Below are 14544 nucleotides of genomic sequence, written 5' to 3' on the forward strand. Positions count from 1 at the left end.
AGTTTGAGAGAAATTTTCTTTCAGTTCTGGAAAATGCTGGCAAGTATGCTGTGGACAAATAGGGAGCCTCTGTGGTCAAGTCCTTTTAAGAAGTACATGATTATTTCAAGAAATACTTACTAAGTGTGTAGGACATCCCAGAAATTGTGTCAGTTGCTGGGATACAGTGAAGAACAAGACAAGCACAGTTCCTGCTCTTGAGGACCTTATAATCAAGGGATTAAAGGAAATTCTACCAGGGTAAAGAACATAAATGGGATCCCGCGCTCACGGACTGTGCTGTGCATGAGCTAACGTATTCTGGAAATATGTGGGTATATGTTTTGCCTAAAGTTAGTGAGCATGCCACAGGTCTAGTGTTCCACAAAGCAGGCTTTGGGAAATGCTTGTCAGGGCCAATTGCTGTCAGCATCATCAGGGAGTGAACTCTATACCATTACCAATTTTCAAAGCATTACAACATTAAAAAATGTAAATAATCCTGGATGACTTAATCGGTTTGATCTCTGATGATTCATAAGGCATTTTGAGACTGCTGTGTCTTGGATCATCCTCTAAACATGGGTTATCTTTGTAGTTTTAGCATGTGGATGTATCCATTAAAGGACTCAATATCTAGCTGGTCAGCTTCAAGAGGGTTCCTGTTTTGTGTTTATATCAGTTTGTGGTCGTGTCCCTTGTACTCACTTTTCTAGTCATTCATAAGAGAATATATTAGAGCAGAAATGCCTGTAGAGAGATTTTAACCTTGAAAATATGCTTCCTCCCCAAAATTAGGCAGAGAATTCCAATCAAAGGAGAGAGCTCCTGTCATTCATCCTATCCCTGGAATGGAATTAATTGCTTCTTGCTATGTGTTTCCAGAATGTTGTACATGCAACTATAGATAGCGTTTATCACAGTGATTATTACTCATGACAACCAGGCAGTGCACGGTATTTTGTGCCAGGTGCTTTGCAAAGTATTTTCCATATATTATTGCTTCTACTTCTAACATTCATAGGCATTAGGTCCTAGCACTATTCCTGTTTTAAGGATGAGAAGACTGAAGCTCAGAAAGATAAATAATTGCCCAAGACAACATGATGAATAAGTTGAAGTCCATATGAGTAAGTGGGATTCCAGAATTTAAACCTAAGCCCAAATAATTCCCATGTCTACACTCTCTCCTCCATATTTCCCAATTAATAACTTAAGAATCCACCATGACCAGTTTGGATCTTCAACTTCTTGAGTGACATATTTGAGTTTCATTCAGCCTAATGCAGTTCATGGTGTCCAATGAGTGCTCAGGAAAGGCTAGTTGAATGAACTGTGAGAGACAATATGGTACAAAGAAGAGAGCTTTGGGTTAAATAGTAAGAAAACTGTATCTTTCTTCAGAATATGTAAGTAATCTACCATGTGACCCTGAGCAAGCCCCTTCTTCCTCTCTGAACCTTGGTCTTCCCATCTGTAAAGTGGGAGGATTGGGAAAGATGATTGCTAATATGATCCTTCCCTCTGAGTCCAAATGACCTATAGTGGGAACTGGTGCTACATAATTCAAAAAACATCAGGGTTCCCAAGAAGATAGACATAGTGTTGTTTGTTTCTGACATCTTCAATCCTTAGCAAAGTGCCAGGCATACAGTCATGTTCAATTAGTATTCACTGAATAAATGCGTGGATACTGAGCCTCATCCAAAGCTCTGTTGAGCATAAACACATCCCAGATCCCACATCCCAGAAAGAAGCAAAAAGTCACTTCCTTGTAAGGGAAGATGGATCCACTAGTGAACCACAGCACTGGCTCAGCCTTTCAAGAATAAAATGGTTAGAGTCCAGCCACAGGGAAAGACGGAAGCTGGGGATGGAAGGGCCCCCCAGCGTCCCCTCACCACCCCACCCCACTCGTGAACTTAAATTCCTGGGTCAGATCTTTCATCACCAGTATGTAGCCTCTGGGAAACATAAAGGAGAATGGTCCAAATATTGCTTTGTAAGCTTTGCCTTACATATCACCCTCCCTAAAACAGAGGAAGAAGAGACTCAGGAAGCCAAGAGACATGGCCTTCCAAAAATCCCTTGATGGGAAATAAATAAATAAATATATCAATCCAAGACGTCATTTTTTCTTTGTTAGGAAAACATGTTTTTCTTGTTTGCTGACCCTCTAGCATTTTGGAGCTTGGGGAGTTGACTGGGTGCCTAGTATCCATGAACGTTTGCAAGTTCATCACCCTGACCTTCTTGGCTGTTAAATCTTAACACTGGTTGCTGGAAAGTGCTTTGACTTTAAAAAAAAAAAAAAAGAAAATCTTTGTTTGCTTTTTTTTCCCCAAACACCCTCATCATCGAGCTCATACTTTGGGACTATGTGTAAGGTTTTGTCAGGTAGACTATAGATTTCCACGCAGATAGCCAGAGTTTTCCTTTTCCCATGAACTCCCTGGAATTCACCTGAAAACTAACTGATTATTTATATTCTAGCGTACTTTCAGGAAAGCCATCCAGGACTTTATATCCTCAGGGAAACTGACAAATCTAATCAATTCTTGAGATACAGTTCTGTAAAGTCTTATTCATTTGAATGCCATCAGTTCAGAATTTTTGGATAATTCAGACAGTCTGGATAGAATTTCCTTTTGCACAGCTCTACAAAAATAGTTTCTTAACAAATTGATAATGCAAAGCAGACTGTCGGAGCAGAGAATAAATTGTCATCAAGTCCTTCAGAATAGCATTCACGGAGAAGCAGTCAATGGTTAGTTACAAATTATTTTTATCAAATAATTAAGGTGAATCCCAGGCAATTCACCCTATCGTAGGAAAAGCATGGTACAGGGGCAAAAATATGGCTTTCAATGTATCCAGGCATGGGCTCAAATTCCAGCTAGGCAACTCATGAACTTAAATTACTGTGCAGAAGCCACTTGACTTCTCTGAGTCTTAATTCTGACATAAGGGAAAGTTTGCGGGACGGACATGAGAATTGGGACTCACATAGGAAAAGATAAAGTTTCCTAAACTATGCTCAGAAGGATTTTAAGTATGTAAGATGTTAACACTTAGTGCATGAAAAAGGGCTCCATGGTTTAAGAAGTTTAGGATAAGCTAGGCTAAACAAAATTAAATGTGTTTGCATGCTTGCTTTGTTTGTTTATGTGCAGACCTTCTCAGAGCCTTTAATATTATGCTTTATATTGTGAATCTCCAAAAGAAGGTTATCAGTTCTCCTCCTAGGGAACTATGATAAATATGGCAGTCATTATCGACAAACTGGGGGGTATCTATAAGGAACTGGGGATAGTGTTAAAGGGTGGATCCAAAAGTGTCAAGGTTAGTCCCTACACTAATAAAATTGAAAATGGAATTGGTAAGACAGGACTGGTCCTTGGCAAACCCAACAGGAAGGCAGAGGGCAGGAGAGTCCATTGATGTGTCTATATAGGTCAGTTTCCAGAGGCAGAGAGCAGGGTGGGGAAGGGTGGAGGGTGACCTAAGGGAAAAACAGAAAATATTTGGGATTGAGACACTGTTTTAGAAAGAGTCGTCAGGGATCATCCCTATGAGAAAGTGATGTTAGACGGGAGACTTGAATGACAGGCACCAATAAGCTTTGCAGAGATCTGGGGAAAGAACATTTCAGGTAGCACCACTTTGGGATCTTAGGAGAAATTCACGGGGCATGATGAAATAGAAGGAACGAAGGTCAGTTGTGAGGATGCTTGAATGAGGTGAAGAGTATCAGCAAATGAGGCCTAGATGAGCAGAAGTCCAGTAGGGCCTCGAGAATAAGAAATTCATTTTAACAAAAGAGAAATCTCTGATGCTTAGAGCTGCAGAGAATGAAACAGAAACCCCCGCCCCACTCCATCATTTGAATAAATGGAGGGGAGGATAGTATCGGCAAAACAAATGATACAAAAAATGACACAGAGGCAGTAATTCACCTTGCAGGTCGGGGCAACTGGAAGGGAACCCATCCATGGGTAATGTAAACCATTTCTTCCAAATCTCCTCCATTCTTTCTTTCCTTCCTTCCTAACAGCTTTATTGAGAAATAACGTATATATGATGAAATTTACCCACTGAAACTATACAACTAAATGGCTTTTAGTATATTTATGGAGTTGTGCAACCATCACCACCGTCTAATTTTAGAACTTTCCCATCACCTTGGAAAGAAACCTTGTGCCCATTACAGTTATTTCCCATTCCCACTCCAGTCCCAGGCAAACGCTTATCTACTCCATGTCTATACATTTGCCTTTTCTGGACATTTAAATAAATGAAATCATAAAATATATGATCTTTTACATCTGGCTTCTTCTACCTAACATCATGCTTTTGAGGTTCATCCATGTTGTAGCGTGTTTCAGTGCTTCATTCCTTTTTATTATCCACTAGTGTTTCGTTGCGTGGCTTTACCACGTTTTGTTTATCTGATCACCAGTTGATGGACATTTGAGTTCTTTTCACTTACTGGCCATTGCAAACATTTATGTGCAAATTTTATGTGGATGAATGTTTTTTGTTTTTTTGGTTTTTTTAATTAATGCCTATGAGCGGAATTGCTGGGTCATGTGGTAAGTCTATGTTCAATGACTTGAGAAACTGCCACAAGTTTCTTAAATTGTTTTTCAAAGCAGCTGCACCATCAACTCTTTTTCTTAATTTGTGAAATGTGTGAGTCTTCATCTTTGTCTTCAGCTGACTGGAGCAAACAGGAGCACATGATCTAAATTGGACCAATCAGTTTTTCCTTCCTAAGATCTTCTCATGAGGACACATTGGTGGATGTATGTTTGTATCTACAGTAGTTTGAATAATAGACATGTGCAATAATAGACATAGAAAAGCTGACCACAAAGACAGGAAGTTGACCTATATAGAGAGAAACAGGTGACAAGCCAAATGAAACCAGCAGAGGTGGACAAAGTAGTCTCAGGTCCTGGGTTTCTGGGTTCCTGGTTCCAGGCCCTGATGAGGCCTATCATGCACCTTTGACCTTGTCATCTTCAACATATCCCAATGTCCTGTAATATGTTCCAACAACTAAAAATTCCTTAACTAACTCAACACATTTTGCCTATAGCAATGACTGGGTAGAATAATAAAATAGGCTTAACACTTAAACTATAACAACACAAGCATTTATAAGGTACATACCATGTGTTCAGCACTATATGAGTGCAATATGTCCTGAACTTCAAATAGCACATAGTAGGGTAATTAAAGTTCTAGCAAATTGTCACGGAAGAAACAGAGATGAGCAAAAAGTAGATGAACATTTTTTTTTAATAGAGAGCTTTTTAAAAATGTTGTTCAAGTAGGTCCTTGTACAATTTAATGGAAAAAAAGTAATGTAATGAAAAGCTGTCAAGATTATGGAGTTAAAACTCCTTAGGTGCTGAAAGAGCTTGAAATAAAAGACATCCCTTAAGTACCAAGCATTATAATTATATGCTCCTTTAAAGAACCACAGTCAGTTCTCCTGGCGACTAATCCTGATCGTCTGTCAAGAACTGGAGACGGAGGAGTCACACGAATGTTGGGCAGGATTGTCTAATTCTGGGGCCATCTTGTGGCTTCCTCCTTCCCCCAGGAGCCTGTCTGTGTCATAACAAAGACTTCATCACAAATTGCTTCCTTGATTCTCCCAAACCTTGCCGGGGAAGAAAAGATAGAAAAGAAAAAGTAGTCTCAGTGAAGGAAATATGTGAAAGATCATGGGGAAGGAAATACAGCAGAAAAGTTTCTTTTTTCTTTTTCTTTCTTTCTTTTCTTTCTTTCTTTCTTTCTTTCTTTCTTTCTTTCTTTCTTTCTTTCTTTTTCTTTCTTTCTTTGTTCTTTTTTTCTTTCTTTTCCTTCTTTCTTTCTTTTTGAGACAGGGTCTCACTCTATTGCCCAGGTTGCAGTGCAGTAGCTCAATCTCAGCTCACTCCAACCTCCACCTCCTGGGTTCAAGCAATTCTCCTGCCTCAGCCTCCAGAGTAGCTGGGACTATAGGCACATGCCATCACACCTGGCTAATTTTTGTATTTTTAGTAGAGACAGAGTTTTGTCATGTTGGCTAGGCTGGTCGTGAACTCCTGGCCTTATGTGATCCACCTGCCTTGGTCTCCCAAAGTGCTAGGATTACAGGTGTGAGCCACCATGCCCAGCCAAAAGTGAGACTCTCTGGGATAAATTTCTTAATTAAAGGGTCTATATGTTTCCTGTTATTTGTTTGGTCTCTCAATAGAAGATAAGCCCCAGGAGGGTAGGAACTGTGTCTGGAGTGGTCACCATTGAATCAATATTCTTCTAGAGCAGTATTGGGTGTATAGTAGAAATTCTATTACTACTCGTTGAATAGATGAATGAAGCAAAGTATAGTATTTCTTACTTCCTTATTTCTCAGTTGATGTCAACTTAAGATCTTGCCAGGAGGTACACAATGCAAGAAAAATATTACAGGTGATAAACTATGGAATCTCTGACAACATGTGAAAGACCCAGGGGAGCCTCTCACATGAGATGGGAGATTTCAGCAACTGCAGTGAAGCCTAGAAATGAAAAAATGTTTCATTTCACCTATGCATGGATATCCTTTGTTCATCCCATTGTCATTAAATGTGCTAGGCTCATGCTAAAACCAGAGATGATTCAGTGGTAGCTTTTTTTACAGCAGAAAGAACAGACTTGTGAAATGGTCTTTCTTCAGTGACTTACTACGCTGTAGTTCAGCACTGTACACTAGAAATCTAAGGCAACCCACGTTCGTAATTTTAAGTTTTCTACTAACCTGGGCAACGTGCAAGAACCCTGTCTCTACCAAAAGAGTTACAAAAATTAGCTAGGCATGCTGGTGCGCATCTGTAGTCCCAACTACTTGGGAGGTTGAGGTGGGAGAATCACTTGAGCATGGGAGGTGAAGGTTGCAGTGAGCCAAGATCGCATCACTGTACTCCATTCTGGGTGACAGAGCAAGATCCTGTCTCAACAATAATAAATAAATAAATAAATAAATAAATAAATAAATAAATAAATAAATTTTCTAGTAGTCACATTTTAAAAAGTGAAAAGTAACAAAATTAGTTTAAATAATATATTTAAGTGATTGTATCCAAAATATTATCCTTTCGTCATGTAATCGACATAAAACTTATCAGTGAGACACATTACATTTTTTTTGCATCATAAGTTTTTAAAATCTGGTGTATATCTTATGCCAATAACACATCACACATGGATGCTCTATTTTGTTGAAAATTCTTGATTTATATTTAGAATTCACAAAATTTACAATCAAAAAGACTTTAAAAGCCTTCCAATCGCTGAATCATGTCAGTTTTTAAATCTGAATTTAAACTAATCAACTTTAAATAAAATACAAAATTTAGTTACTTAGTTGCACTAGCTACATGACAAGTACTCAGTAGCCACAGTGCCTAGTGGCTACCATATTGAATAGCATTGATAAAGAGCATTTCATCACTGCAGAAAGCTCCACTGGACAGTGTTGCTTCGGGTTATCTAAGAGGACTACAAGCATTGAGAACAGGCACATGTTTTGCCCTGTATTGTATTTCCTACCACAGTAATTAACACATGAAAAGTGTCAGCAAATCAGTGTTGAAAAAATAAATGAATGAATGGCTGTTGTCACATCACAGAGGTTGGAGGGCTTAAAGAAGACTTATACAAGAAGAGACATTTATGATAGGTTTTCACATATGAGTAGGAGCCTGTTAGGCAAATATTAATAATAAGATAAAGACAGAGCAAGAGCCTGGTGGACAGAGGAAGAGCCTGGTGCTGAATTAATTGTTTAAGTCTAATACGTTGTTAAAAGGGTATTTTGTCATTCATTTGTTTTGCAAAATCAAGATGAAATCAAACTTTTCCAAAAGTCAAGATGAAATCAAACCTCACTACTTTCTAGCTGTGCATTCTTGGGAATATCACTTAACCTCTCTTAGCCTCAGTTTTCTCATCTGTAAAATAAGAGTACTAGTTTCAAAGGGTTGCTTTGAGGACTAATAAAATAATAGATGCAGAGTGTTTACCACAAAGCCTGGTGCATAATAAATGATCAATCAATGTTCAATGTTGGCCATTGTTGGGTCCAGTGTTTAGTGAGTTGTGGTAGAAAAGGTGCTAGATGCCACTCCAATATCTCTTCTCCCCTTTCTTAGTGTCAGAACCCTGGCTTTTAACAGTCCAGAGTTATGTCCTGGCTGAAAACCTAATTCTCTCAGTCCTTGTATAGCCAGGAGCAGCCATCAGACTGGGTTTTCATCGACAAAGTTCTACAGAGAAGTGTTGTGTGTTATTTCTCAGATGTTTCTGCAGAGGGAAGGAGCCTTCTGCTTTTCTCCTTCCTGCTGTTCGGAATGCAACTGACATGCTAAGACTGGCAGATCAGAACATTCTGCAGCACCTTGGTTCCCAGTGAGTGAGAAACTTCACGTGAGGGCAGTGGTAGGCAGTCATTTCCAGTCTTCTTTCACTACAGAACCAGCTTGCCAAGGACCATCTCTTGGGACCATCATTCTGTGAAACAGAGTTTGAGAAATATATTTTAGGTGATCTGGAAGGAATGATGAGGTGGTTAGTGGCTGAGATTCAGTGAAATCCATCTATAAACAGTGGGTGAGGCTTCCGACCTTTCGGGATGTTGGAGGGACGGTGAGATTTCAGCAGGGCCAATGGTCACCTCGCAGCCCCATGGCTGGGCCCAGTCATCAGTCTGTGAGGTCAAGGGGACCGTAGGTGGTTTGGTGGCCAACAGCAGTGACTGCTTCACCATATGGCATGGGTTTGTAGTTTTTCTGCCATGCAGCTGCATGTTTATTGTGGTTCTCCTGCTGATTGTCAATTGACATTACACACTAAAGAATGTTCCCGTGCCTCTCAAATGTATCATGGCTTCTCATAAACTTTTGTTTGTTGTGGCTGAAATATGGGACGATGAGACCTTTTTCAGCCTGTATTTTTGGAGCAGCTGTTTGATGTTTGTAAGAGAACATTTTTTGTGTGCTTTAAACCACCGTAGATGGGAGTAAAGTCAAGAAGTGACTCCTTACTGCACTTTAGAGAAATTTTATCATGGCTTTGGACAATATTTTTCTTAAACTCTCTACCAAAACTTGGTACATCAAGCCAAGCAAGTTGAAATTATTCACAGAGAAGAAAGTATCTTTAATCCTTAACTAGGTTATGGTATCCTTATAAAAGAATTGAAGTAGGCGTTATTCCAGAGACTCACATGAATTTTCATTATCGTAGTCCAGCACAGAGCTTAAGCAATTCTATGCTACTAGAGTTATTTCTTTATCCTGCAGCATGGGCCAAAAATTGGGGTCCCTTGATTTGCTGACCCAGTATAGCATTCAGAAGAAATGAAATAGATCCATCGGGCTTCTGTGCTTGCCAGGCCAAGTGAGCACTGAGGTTATAAAACCTTATATGAATATGATATTATCAATAAATGAGAATTACTATTGTTAAGAGTTATTGTGATGATTTTCAAATAACCCTGCCAACTATGTTTCTAATGTTAAGAACAGATAAATTCCATTAGCAGCTTCCCATAAGCATGATGCTAAGTGCTCTACACAAATAATCTCAAACCTCCCAATAATCCTAGGAGGTAGGAATTATTAATGGCATTTCACGGAAGAGGAAAGTGAAGATCAGAAAAATTAAGTAATTGCCCAAGGACACACATCTGAGACTGGTGTCCAACCTAAGGCCACTAGACTCTCAGGACCATGAGCTTAACACATTATTCTGCAATTACTGCTTAACAGCTACCATGCAACAAAGTAATGAGACTGTTCCTTCTTCTTCTTCTTCTTTTTTTTTTTTTTTTGAAATGGAGTCTCACACTGTTGCCCAGGCTGGAGTGCAGTGGCGCAATCTCAGCTCACTGCAACATCCACCTCCCTGGTTCAAGCAATTTCCTTGCCTCAGTCTCCTGAGTAGCTGGGATTACAGGCGCATGCCACCATACCTGGCTAATTTTTTTGTATTTTCAGTAGAGGTGGGGTTTCACCATGTTGGCCAGACTGGTCTCAAACTCTTGGCCTCAGGCAATGCGCCCGCCTCGGCCTCTCAAAGTGCTGGGATTACAGGCGTGAGCCACCGCTCCTGGCTGAGATTGCTACTTCTTCAGTGACCATAATGTTTACTATTACTCCATAGGAAAAGCATTTGGGAAGATATTTTTTCTGAATGCATTAAAGCAACGTATTGGACTTTCCTTTTCTCATCCTTGAAATGGAGTGCTGACTTCAACAGTATGTGGTGAGGATTAATGAAGTAGTGAATGAGAAGATGGTGGTAGGAGCCTAAGTCTCAGCTAGTGGGATTTGAAATGGTGGGGTTTTAAATTTTCTCATCTGAGCTAGTTCTTTCAGTGTATATTTGGCTTGATTTAAAAAAGAAAAAAAAATAGATTTTCAAAATGGAACCCAAGGCTGTTCAACTCAACGCTTTCCATACCATTACAGCCTCTGCAAATGAGGTTGGTGGTTGCAGTTAGTCATGATTAATTCTGTTAGGCACGCACATATCTTAAAACCACAACTGCCAGATTTTGTGAGCTGAGATGTTCCCAGTTCCCACCCAGACATGCATATGTAGGGATTCCAAAGAGGGTCTCCAGGCATGGCTGAAACATCTCACATGGGGCTACTCTTGTAGTCAGGAATGAGGCTAAGTCAATCCATCCTGGGTCTTCAGGAAGCATCTTGGCTTTCCAAGTCTTGGGCACTACTAGCCAAGAATTGTTTATCTGTTTTGATTTTTGCACTCTTTCCAAGTCAAGGACATCTGTGAAGTGTTTTCTTGATTGCAAATATGGACCCTCTTTAGTTTGCTTGTGTGTGTTTGTTTTTGTTTTGTTTTGTTTTGCTCCATCTAGAAGAATCACCAAAGAGAATAAAGGTACTATTGAGGGAAGACGCTCACCTGACAAAAAATAAAATAAGGAATAAAACAGGAGTGTCGCTGCATCTATAATGTTGCTACCAAAGGCCATGTGTGCATTATTGGATGATAGGAGCTGGTGTAACATTGAGGGGAAAAAAGAAAACAGACTAAAGTCAGATTACATTGTGTTAAACTCCTGGCTCTGCTCTTTATAGCTGTGTGACTGTGAGTTAGTTACTTAACCTTTCTGAGCCTCAGTGGCCTTTTCTGCAAATTGAGAAGAAAGGTGGTAAATAATAATTGTAGGCTATATTTGTTGGATGTTTATTATGTGCCTTTAACTCACTTCATTCTCAGAACAAGTTTTTCAGCTCAGTAATGCTATGCCATTTTAAAGAAAACCAAAGTTCAGAGATGTAATACCAGGAAAGGAATTCTGTGCTCTCTGACTCTGGGGAACAAGTGCTTGCCTAATCACAGAGTTAACACATAAAGTTGCTCTGAGAATTCATTGAGAAGATTCACATAAAATGCAGCCTCCTAACCAAAAGTATAGGCAACAAAAGCAAAAATAGACAACTGAGGCTACATCAAACCAAGATGCTTCTGCACAGCGAAGGAAACAAGCCACAAAATGCAAAGGCAACCTAGAGAATGGGAGAAAATAATTGCAAGGCATATATATGATAAAGAGTTAAAAATCCAAAATATATAAGGAATTCCTATCCTGTGTAACAAAAATCAGATAACCTAATTAAAAAGTGGGCAAAGGACTGAAACAGACATTTCTCAAGAGAAGACATTCAAATGGCTAACAGGTTTGTGAAAAGCTGTTCAATATCACTAATCAGAATCAAAACCAGGATGAGATATCACCTCACACCTTTTACAATGGCTATGATAAAAAAGACAGAAGCTAACAAATGTTGGTGCGAATATGTATGCTGCTGAGGGAAATGTACATTGATACAGTCATTATGGGAACAGTATGAAAGTTTCTCAAAAAATTAAAAATCGAACTATTGTATGATCCAGTAACCCCACTTTCAGGTATTACTCAAAAGAAATGCAATCAATACTTCAAAGAGAAATCTGCATTCTCATGTTCACTGCAGCATTATTCACAATAGCTAAGACAGGGAAGCAACGTAAATGCCCATAGACAGAAGAATGGATAAAGCAAATGTGGTACAGATACACAACGAAATATTATTCAGCCTTGCAAAAGAAGAAAATCCTGCCATTTTCAATAACATGAGTGAACCTAGAGGACATTATGCTAAGTGACATAAGCCAGGCACAGTAGGACAAATACTACATCATCCTACTTATACAAAGACCCTAAAGCAATCAAATTTCTAGAAGCAGAAAGTAGAATGCTGGCTGCCTGAGCTGGAGGATGGAGGAATGGGTGGAAAATGGGGAGGTAATTATTAAAGAGGATACAGTTTTAGATATACAAGATGTGTAAGTCTTTAAGAACTACTATATAGCATAGTGTCTACAATTAGCAATATTGTAATATATATTTTTTAATTTGGTGAGAATAAAAACTTAGGTTAAATGTTCTTATCACGATAATAATATAACAAAGAAGATGGGAGGAAATTTTAACAGGTGATGAACATGTTTATTGCATAGATGGTGGTGGTTTCACATACGTATCTCCAAATTCATCAAGCTATATGCATTAGATATCCACAGCTTTTTGTAGGTCAATTATACCTCAATAAAGTGGAGTTTTAAAATTCCCTTAAGCAAGCCCTAAAATTTAAAAAGGAACAGCAAAAAACCCTGCTACCTCCTGGGCATGACATACTCAATTAAAATAGATTTATGGATATATAAATAGAGCGATTGAAAAAAACACACACACACAAAGAAACTTCAACCTCTCAGAGCTAAGGGGAAAAAATGAAGGTGAGCAGAAAGGAATTTTCAGATAATGAGAGGTTACCACTACAATGAAACCATTGATATCCAACATTGAAGGGTCCGGTGGGGAAGAGATTTGACAGAATGTGATCAATGTGGGAAAAGATGAATAAAGCCTCTATTCTCCCTAAGACCCCAGCCACTGAGGCATCAGGATATGACATGGGAACATCAGCTTCCAGTAGGCCAACAGGTCAGGACTGTCAGGAAATACCTGTGGGTCCAACTAACAGGAATGTGGAGAATCTTCCATGTTAGAATCAGTGACAATGAAAAACTATAAAGCATTAATTAGACCCTTGGCACTGAGTCCTGGAATTGATCTCTTCTTATTCCAATTTTCAAAATTTTCCAAATTGCCACTTGCAACTGTGTAGGTAATACACCATTTATTGAGCCACTGCTATTTCAGAGTCCTGACAGGTGCCGTGGGAAACAGGAACATAGCTGTCACCACCATGGAACTTGTAATAAAAGTGGAGACAATTTAAAATCCATGTGGTAGAATTAAAAGTAAGATGGAAATAAAGGTAAATTGCAAAGTATATGAATGACAAAACATCACATCCACATAAACATGAAAAGTATTGAACCAAAGTTCTGATTATCTGAAACTGTCAATTCACTGGAATTCCTTTCTTCTATTTCACTTTTAGGAAAAATAAATGGATCAAAAAAATAAATGAAGCTGGATTCAGAAATTTAGTCAGAAGGATAGCTCAGGGCATAGTCAACTTTATCGCCAGAACATTTCAACTTTATTTCTGGATATCTTTTATCTACTTTCACTAGACTGCCAATTTCATGAGGTCAGGGCCACATTTTCCTGTTTGTTGTTGCATCCCTAGAGTCTTACAGAGTGCATGACACTTAGTAAGAGTGCAATCAATATTGGCAGAATAAATGCTGACCCCCAAGTGTCCCCCAGGTACTCAATCATCAAAGGAAGATTTCAATTGTGATCACCACTGGCCAAGAAAGAAGATGCAATAATTTTATAAAGATTTTCAAAAATGAGGTGTGGTAGATTAAAGCTGACCACAAATTCTTTCTTAATCCTCTCATTGAGAAATGTAACCTAATTCCTTCCCTTAGAATCTTAACTGACTTTAGTGACTTGGTTGACCAATGGAACGTGACAGAAGGGACATTCTCAAACTTCTGAGACTAAGTCATAAAAGGACTTTTGAGTTCCACATGGGCCTCTAGAAAGAATGTTCCTCTTTCTGTAAGGCTTCGGCTGCCATGGAAGAAGCTCAAGTACACTGGGGTCTCTGTGCTTGGGAGAGGCCATCTGTAAGCAGTCAGTTAAGTCTTTGCTGAACTGAGTTCTAGCCAGGTCCTCCAAGTCACTGCAAGGCACCAGAGTTCACAAAATTATTTCTGTAAAAGGCTATATAGTAAATATTTGAAGCTTTGAAGGCCATATAATCTCTGTCATGACCAATCAACTCTGCTGTTCTAGCATGAAAGTAGCCACAATGCATGAATAAATGAGTGTGGCTGTGTTTCAATAAAATTTCATTTACAAAAACAGATGCCAGATTGGATTTTGCCTGAAGGCCATAGCTTGCTGACCTCTGCTCTAGACCAGCCCAAGTGCCCTCTGCTAATACTGCATGGGACAGAAGAATCACCTAGCTGAGCCTGCCCAAATTCCTAACCTGCAAAATTATAAGTTACAATGAAACAGTTGTTGTTTTA

At 39.1% G+C, this 14544-nt stretch overlaps 1 long non-coding RNA gene across 14 annotated transcripts in view; it reads right to left on the minus strand.

The window, feature by feature from the left end:
* Positions 1-1918: 1918 nt before the first annotated feature.
* LOC105495369 (uncharacterized) overlaps positions 1919-14544 on the minus strand; it is a 252278-nt gene continuing 239652 nt past the window's right edge. For 13 of the 14 annotated variants that reach the window (XR_011608812.1, XR_011608815.1, XR_011608814.1 and 10 more), the window contains 2 exons: positions 8411-8523; positions 1919-5650 (listed from right to left, as the gene is read on the minus strand). This is a non-coding gene — a long non-coding RNA (uncharacterized lncRNA). Of the gene's footprint in view, positions 5651-6772; positions 6962-8410; positions 8524-14544 lie in introns of all 14 variants that reach the window. The other variant, XR_011608811.1, reaches the window with a different exon arrangement.

Source organism: Macaca nemestrina, chromosome 10 (assembly GCF_043159975.1).
Source record: "Macaca nemestrina isolate mMacNem1 chromosome 10, mMacNem.hap1, whole genome shotgun sequence".
NCBI lineage: Eukaryota > Metazoa > Chordata > Mammalia > Primates > Cercopithecidae > Macaca > Macaca nemestrina.